General features: G+C 37.8%; 1 protein-coding gene and 1 long non-coding RNA gene across 2 annotated transcripts in view; both read left to right on the top strand.

Moving 5' to 3' along the window:
* Positions 1-9,069, top strand: part of LOC103131864 (stonustoxin subunit alpha-like) — a 52,162-nt gene that overhangs the window by 37,611 nt on the left and 5,482 nt on the right. The window lies entirely within an intron of this gene.
* Positions 4,629-9,069, top strand: part of LOC107834935 (uncharacterized) — an 8,334-nt gene continuing 3,893 nt past the window's right edge. Inside the window, exons 1-2 of the long non-coding RNA XR_001660772.1 lie at positions 4,629-5,505; positions 7,488-7,497. This is a non-coding gene — a long non-coding RNA (uncharacterized LOC107834935). The remainder of the gene's footprint in view (positions 5,506-7,487; positions 7,498-9,069) is intronic.

Below are 9,069 nucleotides of genomic sequence, written 5' to 3'. Positions count from 1 at the left end.
AATTACAAATAAGTGTTAAATTGATTTATTTTTTGAGTAATCGACTTTCAAAAACCACATCTTTTTCTACTCCAAGGTGCGTTTGTGGGAAGGTACACCTAACCCCCAAAATCTCAAAAACCGTTAGAGATAATGGGCTGAAATTTTTTCTGCTCTTTTCTGGTAATACACTTAGTAGAAAAATGCATTTAGAGTACCAAAAATCTAAAGAAAAAAAATTGGCTGCCGGTACCTAATATAAGCATTATCTTTATTTTTTACCTCACAAATGTGTTTGTGTGTGTCAATCATGGGTGCTGTGACAGTGTTGTTGTCACAAATCAACATATTAGCCTTCTTCAAAGTTAGCCAACACTAGTTTTCTAACCAACTAGCTAACATTACCACCTATACTTTATTGTGCATGTGTATTATTTGTCTCTGTGTGCATCTGACACCCTGGATGAAAAAACCAAGAGTGTGTTGAATGAGATGGAAAACCTGTTGATCAATGTGTTCAAGGTTCTTTCTTTTATCATCTCAATCAATAAAATAAAAATTCATAGGTATAGGAATAAATGCATAAATAAGTGAGCCAGAAAAGTACAGAGTGCCTTCTTTGGGTCGGAGGATGTCCTACCCCAAGTGGAGAAGTTCAAGTATCTCAGGATCTTGTTCACCAATGAGGGAAAAATGGAGCGGCAGATCAACAGGCGGATTGGCTCAGCGTCTGCAGTGAAGTGGGCGCTGTACCAATCTGTCGTGGTGAAGAGAACTGAGCCAAAAAGCAAAGCTTTTTATTTACCAGTTGATCTACGTTCCTTCCCTCATCTATGGTTATGAGTGTCGGGTCATGACCGAAAGAACGAGATCATGGATACAAGCGGCCAAAATTAGTTTTCCCTGTAGGGTGTCTGGGCTCTCCCTTAGAGATAGGGTGAAAAGGTCTGATATCCAGGAGAAACTCAGAGTAGAGGCGCTGCTCCTTCACATCAAGAGGAGCCAGTTGAGGTGACTCGGCATCTGGTCAGGATGCCTCCTGGACGCCTCTCTGTTGAGGTGTTCTGGGCATGTCCCACCAGGGAGGACCCAGGACACGTTGGAGGGACTGTGTTTCCCGGCTGGCCTAGGAACGCCATGGGTTCCCCCAGAGGAGCTGGAACAAGTGGCTGGGGAGAGCGAACTCTCAGTCTCCTTACTTAGGCTGCTGACCCCGCGACCCGACTCCGGACAAACGGAAGATGGATGGATGGATAAATCTCATATACCATAATAGAATAGAGTGAGTAATGTTAGCTAGCTTGGTTAGCTAGCTAGTTTCAAGTAATGTGCTCTTTTGCAGCCCCCCCATGCCCATACACACACACCCACACACACATAATGGATGTTAACACTGTCCATTATTGACATTTCATCATTGTTGTAAAATTGCTGTTGTCATTTTGTTTTAAAAATATTCTATAATTTGTCAAAAATATTCTACAAATTGTTCTAAAAACATTTAGAAGAGTGAAAAATGAAAATATTTCAAACATGAAATAACTTGTGTGAAATAGTAGAAAGTATTATACAAAACATTACTTTGAATCAAAGTGACAAAAGTTGCATAAAAACACATTGATTGTGACCCAGGTCAAAAAGGACCCAGTCATGGAAGACAGTATTCTCATCAGAGAGGTCAAAGGTCACATGTGGTGTACCTCAAGGTTCAATCCTAGGACCCCTTCTTTTCAATATTTATATGCTCCCACTGGCTCAGGTTATAACAGGAAATAAGATCAGCTACCACAATTATGCGGATGATACACAGCTCTACATCACGATGTCACCAGGTGACTCTGAACCCATCCAATCACTGAATAGATGCTTAGAACAGATAAATGTGTGGATGTGCCAAAACTTTCTCCAGCTGAACAGAAACAAAACTGAAGTTATTATCTTTGGACCTAAAGAGGAGCGAACTAGAATCAATGCACAGCTTCAGCTATTACAACTGAAAACTAGTGATCAGGCCCGAAACCTGGGAGTAGTGATGGACTCTGACCTGAACCTTCAGAGCCACATTAAGACAGTCACAAAGTCGGCCTTCTACCACCTAAAGAACATCTCCAGGATTAGAGGACTTATGTCTCAGCACGACCTAGAGAAACTCATCCATGTGTTTATCTTTAGCTGTATTGATTACTGCAACAGCGTCTTCACAGGTCTGACAATCAAACAGCTGCAGCTGATCCAGAAGCTGCTGCTGTTCTGACTAAAACCAGGAAGATGGAGCACATAACACCAGTTTTAAAGTCCCTACACTGGCTCCCTGTAGCTCAAAGAATAGACTTTAAAATACTGTTAGTTTATAAATCACTGAACGGTTTAGCACCACAATACCTTAAAGATCTGTTATTGCTGTACCAACCATCTAGACCCCTCAGATCTTCTGGTTCTGGTCTGCTCTGGATCCCCAGAACCAGAACCAAACGAGGAGAAGCAGCGTTCAGTTTCTATGCACCACAAATTTGGAACAAACTTCCAGAAAACTGTAAAACAGCTGAAACACTGAGAGCCTTTAAAACTCAACTTATTACCCACCTGTTTAGAGTTGCTTATGGCTAAATTAGGATTAGAGTGCGGGTTTTGATGTCTTCGATCTATTAATTTCTTTTTACTTAAAAAATAGTGCACAAAAATCCGTGTACAACAACGAAAGTCCTAGTGCAAAATTTTCGTGTAATAGGTTTACGGAGCCTGGTGCTGCAAGGTTGGAGACCTTGTCCTGTTAGGCGACGGGGCCTGGATAATACCTGTGTTAAATGGACTGCGGAGTCCGGCGACGACAGGCGCTTATTTTCCGTAACAAAAAGTGTGAAAATGAGAGTGATTGGAGGTTTAAATACCACTTGGTATTTTACCTCATATAAAACAGTAGGGTTGTAAGCAGCAAAGGCAAGATTCTCACACTCGAAAGAGTTGAAGCGGGGAGTACCACAACAAGTATTTTTAATTGCTGGCCTACTAAAAATATCTCCAGTTCATAGGACTCCCTAGGAGTCAACGAACCTGGATGGCTAAATTAGGATTAGAGTGTGGGTTTTGATGTTTTTAATGTTTTAATCTTTACTTTTCATCTATTTATTAATTTCTTTTTATTTCTCTTTCTCACTGTCTACATTTTAATGATCTTTTTAAATCTTTTTTCAAAATCTCTTTCTCACTGTTTATTCAATGTCACATGCTGTTTTCATTTTAATTATGTAAAGCACTTTGAAATGCCTTGCTGCTGAAATGTGCTATACAAATAAAATTTGATCGATTGATTGATATAGTGAGTTACCCACGCATCAAAAGGTTAAGAAAGGCAATATTTATTTTTCTTCAAAATCCAAGATTAATAAATAGAATAGATGTAAAGAAACATTGCTAGACAGTCGTGTACAGTAGGGGGCGGTATGCACCCTAAAGTTGCTTGCGATCTGCCATAATGGAAAAGGAGGTGTGAGTAGTTGGCACAGGAGCTGGCTGAGGGGTAGGGAGAAGATGACACAGGAGACATACTGGGGAAAACAGAGAGGAAAACACCCTGTTTTCCCCTGCTCAGGGAGCTGAAAATATTTCTAAAACTAAAGAAACATAAGAAGAGTGTTCTGTCAGGTCAGCATACACTGTCAGATCGTCATACACTTAGCACAAACTCACAGCTATATCTGTCAGACACATCATTACCATATAATTTTATTTAATTAGAAACATAGAATCATGACGTAGATCATCATACACTTTAACAGTTGTATGGCATCCTGACTTAGCGGTTAAGTAGGTTAATGAGTTTTACACGGGCGTGTGTTGTAGTTGACTGCAGCTGCAGCCAGATCCTGCTTTAAATACAATTTGAAACCAGGACAACGCATGTATATCTATATAGCTAACATGGAAAACAATTTAATGACTTATTTTCGTCATAACTTGCTGCGTATGGTGAACTGACAACTCCTCTGACGGTCAGACTTCTTAATGCGCATGCGCAGGCATGGTACTCACTGCATGTATGCTATTCTGACAGTGTATGGTTATCTGATAGAACAACGGCTCTCAGCGACACTCCAGTCCTATCTAATAAGTAAAGAGCCTTGCAGAAGAATCGGACTGTTTCTGAATGTCGCATCAATATATTGCAGACTTTTGGACACAGCATTTTCCCATATATGCGACAAGTCAGTCAACACCTCCTCACAATAATTCAGTGCAGTGAGTGACTTTTTTTATCACAAACGTTGATGTGTCTCTGTACAGTTAGTTTTGCTAACATCACGTCAACAGAGCTTACCTTTCTTTGAGCTTCTTTTCTAAGTGACAAAAAAAAAGTTAGATGTTTTCCCAACCGTCAGTGAAAGCGAAGCGCTGCTGACTTAGCTGTGGCCATTGGATTTCTTATGATTTATGCAGTGTTATTCCATTACTGATGATTAGACAGACATCTTCTGCCGCTCAGAGGAAGCCACTGCGCATGTCTCAGAGCGGCGTGTGCGAGTGAAAGGTGTGTGGGGGAGGGAGAGCAGGGAGAAACAGAAACACGTAATTGGCAAGTCACATTATTGGTTGGATTTTAATTGGTGCGTTTTGCATTCAGTGAAAACAAAGATGTTAACAAATAAACTGGACAGTGTGATGTACGCTTAATGATATTTTCACAGTTGCGGTCTCGACTGGTCTTGAAATAAAATGCCATCAAGATCTTGTCTTGATGGTCTCGAGACAAGATTGAGACCATCAAAAAATAGTCTCAAGGCCAGTCTCGAGACCAAGACCGATCTTGAGTACTACAACACTGACCTGAACATTGTAATAAGATTTGATAAAGGAGAAGGAGTCAAGAAGATTGATCCACGTAAGCTAACAAAAGCACTTAAAACACACGTTGGGGAAATTAAACATGCTAAAATACTAAGAGATGGAATTCTCTAGATTGGTTGTAATTCGGAAGGACAAGTTGAAAAGGCAAAAAACATTGGATGGGTGTGCAAAGTCAGAACAGTTGCTAAAGTGGGGGGGGGAAGAAATGATGAAAGCAAAGGAATTATCACAGGAGTGGCATTGAATGTTAACATGAAGGACTTAGTTGAGAATCTGAAAGAAAGAAACAAGGAAATAAAAGGAGCACGAAGAATGACAAGGGGTAAAGAGAAGATTGAAACAGAAACTGTGTTGTTGGAATTTGGAACAAAAGAAATGCCAAAGGAGTTTTTTTTTTTTGGCTTGATAAGATTTAGTGTCAGGGAATATGTGCCCAAACCAGTGAGGTGCTTCAACTGTCAGGAATTTGGCCATGTTGCAAAAATGTGTAAAGGAAAAAGGAGATGTGCCCAATGTTCAGAAGATCATGAATATGGAAAATGTGGAGTTGGAGTAAAACCAAAGTGTTATAGTTGTGGAGGAGAGCATAGTGTTGCTTTTTGGGGATGCGAAGAAATGAAATGACAATCAATTATACAGAAAACAAAAGTTACGCAGAAAGCAACATATGCAGAAGTGTGTAAAGTAGTTAAGAGAAACAAATGGGAAATCTATAACAGCAGAAAAGCAAGTAATCTTAAAAATTATGGAAATGGTTGAAAAGAAAATAGAAGAGGAAAAAAAGAAAATGGTGACTTTTATTGCAGGAGTTATAAATGCAACATCGGACGTGAAATCAAAAACAGAAAGGATTCAGATTAATGTGAAGGCATCATGCCATAACTTAGACTTAAAGAATATTCGGTGGGAGGACATAAGGGGAGAACTGTGTAGTCAGGCAAGTCAAGAAGGATAGTCTCAATCTTACAATGGTATGTGAGGAGTCTTTTGTCAAATGGGCAAGATTTTAAACAGTTTATTTATGAATTAAAATAAAAACCTGATATAATTTGTATACAGGAAACTTGGCTGAGGCCTTTTTTGGATCTCATCATGAGGAATTTCTAGATAGTAATAATTTGGTTTGCTTGAATAATGGTAAGAAGACAAGAATTGATATAAATTCAGGTAAAGAATCTGAATTGGATTTGACATTTGTTTCTAGCTGTTTAGCTCCAATATGTGATTGGCAAGTTAAAAAGAAGTCGTTTGGTAGTGATCACATTATAATCAGCAAAATAAGGATGGGCCAGGTGCTTAGGCCTGAAATGATAGGAGGAAAGTGGATGTTTGAGAAAGCAAATTGGAAGGAATTTTATAACCCATGTGATAGGAAAATTTTAAATGTTCAAAATGATCAGAGTATTGAAAGTATGAACCGAGTGATTAGTCAGTGTATTTTATCTGCTGCTGAGGAGGCTATTCCAAAAACATCAGGGAAAAATAGGAGAAAGTTAGTTCCATGGTGGAATGATGAGTGTAGAAAAGCAGTTAGAGAAAGAAATAAAGCTTTTAAATTGGTTAAAAGGTCTCATAATTTTCAACATTTAATTGAATATAAAACATCACAAGCAAAAGTCAGGAGAATAATAAGAAGCACAACAAGAGAATACTGGAGAGGTTTCTGTGACACAATTGGCAGAAGTACAAAATTAAGGGATGTTTGGGGGGCGATCAAAAAGATGGGAGGAGATAGAAGGGAATGGAGTTATCCTATACTAAATAAAAATGATATAGTAGCTGTAACTGACAAGGAAAAGGCTATGTTAGTGAGAACATTTGTGGAGATACATAGTGGGAAAAAATTATCAGATAATGAAATGGAGGGAAGGTAGAGAACTAAAAAGGAAAATGGTGGAATTTTCAGAAGAAAGGAGAATAATAATGAATTATCCTTTCTCTATTGGAGAGCTGAAAAGAGCTTTGGATAGAACTAGGAATAGTGCTCCAGGTAAAGATTAAGTGTGTTATATTATGCTAAGACATGTAAGTGAGGAAGTTTTAAATAAATTAATTTTATACAATAAGATTTGGAAGGAGGGGAGATTGCCATGTAAGTGGAAAGAAGCTATTGTTATTCCGTTGAAGAAACCTGGGAAAGATCAGAGTAACCCTGGAAACTACAGACCAGTAGCTTTAACATCTAATCTGTGAAAACTGATGGAAAGGATGGTGAATGAGAGATTAATACAATATTTGGAGTCAGAACATTTAATTGCTCTTTATCAGAGTGGTTTTCGTAGAGGGAGAGGAACAATATATCCTATTTTATGTTTAGAGGATGATATTAGAAAAGCTCAGATTAATAAGGAAACTGTTGTTGCTGTGTTTTTTGATGTGGAGAAAGCATATGATATGTTATGGAGGGAAGGGTTAATGATTAAATTACATCAGATAGGTATAGGAGGTAATATGTTTAATTGGTTATGGGATTTTTTACGTGATAGAAATATTTAAGTTAAAATAGGATGTCAGTTTAAGAAATTATGTAAAATAGAAAATATTACCCCTCAAGGAAGTGTGATAAGTCCAACATTATTTTCAGTTATTATTAATGACATTTTTAAAGAATTATCTATCAGTTTTAGTAAGTCACTTTTTGCTGATGATGGAGCATTATGAAAAAGGGGAAGAAATGTGGAACATCACCAGAGTGAAGTTGGCCCCCCCACCTTCTTCAAATCAGACAAAATTGGTGTCAAACGTTTGTGGTACGTTTGTGCAGCAAAAATTTTTTTGTTGTGCTGCTTTGGCTTTGAAGATATTAATGAAAGTGTAAAGGTCAAAAGATCAACAAGCCCCCCCCCCAACTTTTATGAAATCCAACTTTCTTTATATCTTTAAAATGATAGCGGCACAAACGAAAAGTTTTGCTGCACAAACCAGCACAAACGTAGCACAAACGTTTGACAACAATTTTGTCTGATTTGAAGAAGGTGGGGGGACCAACTTCACTCAATTTGGAACATTTTATTGTTAAACTTCAGGAAGGTATAGATAAAGTGGGTAAGTGGGGGGTAAAGTGGGGCTTTAAATTTTCAATTGAAAATACAAAAGTAATGTTTTTTACAAATTAAAAAATAGGGGTTGATAAAAAGTTGTATTTATATGGGAAAAGTTAGAAAGGGTTGGTTGGTTTCGGTTTTGGGAGTAGTTTTTGATAAGAAACTAACTTGGGGAAGTCACATGGAACATATGGAGAAAAGTTAAAAGGTTCTAAACATTATGAGGTGTTTGGCAGGATTGTCATGGGGTGCAAGTTTTGATTCCCTTAAAAATATATATGTGTCTCTAATTAGATCAAGTATAGATTATGGGAGTGTGGTGTATGGATCAGCAGCTAAAACTAGGTTAAAAAAAGTTAGATGTTATTCAAGCCAGAGCAATGAGAATTTGTTTAGGGGCAGTTAAATCAACGCCAATATGTGCCTTACAAGTAGAGTCAGGAGAAATGCCATTATGCATTAGAAGACAGCAGCTAATGGTCAATTATTGGATAAGTTTAAAAGGACATAATGCAGATCACCCGGTTAAGAAATTATTAGGAGAGTGTTGGGAAAGAGGAAAGAAACAAATTGGTAGTTTTGGGTGGGTTGGGATGATAGAGCGAAAATATTTAATGTATATTAAAAGGAATTTAGTCCAACTGTATTGTGGCCTTTGAGACCTACATGGACTTGGAAATATATTAATGTAGACAGAACACTAACAAATATTAGGAAAAGGAACACAGTAGATACTTGCCAAGAATTTTATAATCAAATGCAGAATAAATATAATGAATATTTGCAAATTTTAATGGATGGGTCCCAAAAGTGAAGCAACCAGTATAGCCGTAGTGATTCCTGAATTAAAGATTAGTATTTCAAAAAGAACATCTGATTATTTGAGTGTATTCGCGGTAGAACTAGGTGCTATTTTAGTAGATTTAGAATGGGAGGAGGAAACTAATAGGAATAAAATAATAGTTTGTAGTGACTCTCTATCTGCGGTGATGAGTATCGGAAAGGGACGTACAAATAATCATCAAAATATTTTATATGAGATTATGGCGGTTCATCATAGGATATGTGAACAAAATAAAAATGTTGTATTATTCTGGACTCCTGCTCATGTAGGTATTATGGGGAATGAAAGTAGGTACCGGCAGCGACGCTCTTTCCACTCAGGAATGGGAGAGAACGCGCGCTGATCATAGAAAATGCCCTA

The sequence above is a fragment of the Poecilia formosa genome, unplaced genomic scaffold, assembly GCF_000485575.1.
Source record: "Poecilia formosa unplaced genomic scaffold, Poecilia_formosa-5.1.2 Scaffold860, whole genome shotgun sequence".
Lineage (NCBI taxonomy): Eukaryota > Metazoa > Chordata > Actinopteri > Cyprinodontiformes > Poeciliidae > Poecilia > Poecilia formosa.
This window is presented reverse-complemented; position numbering and strand designations above follow the sequence as displayed.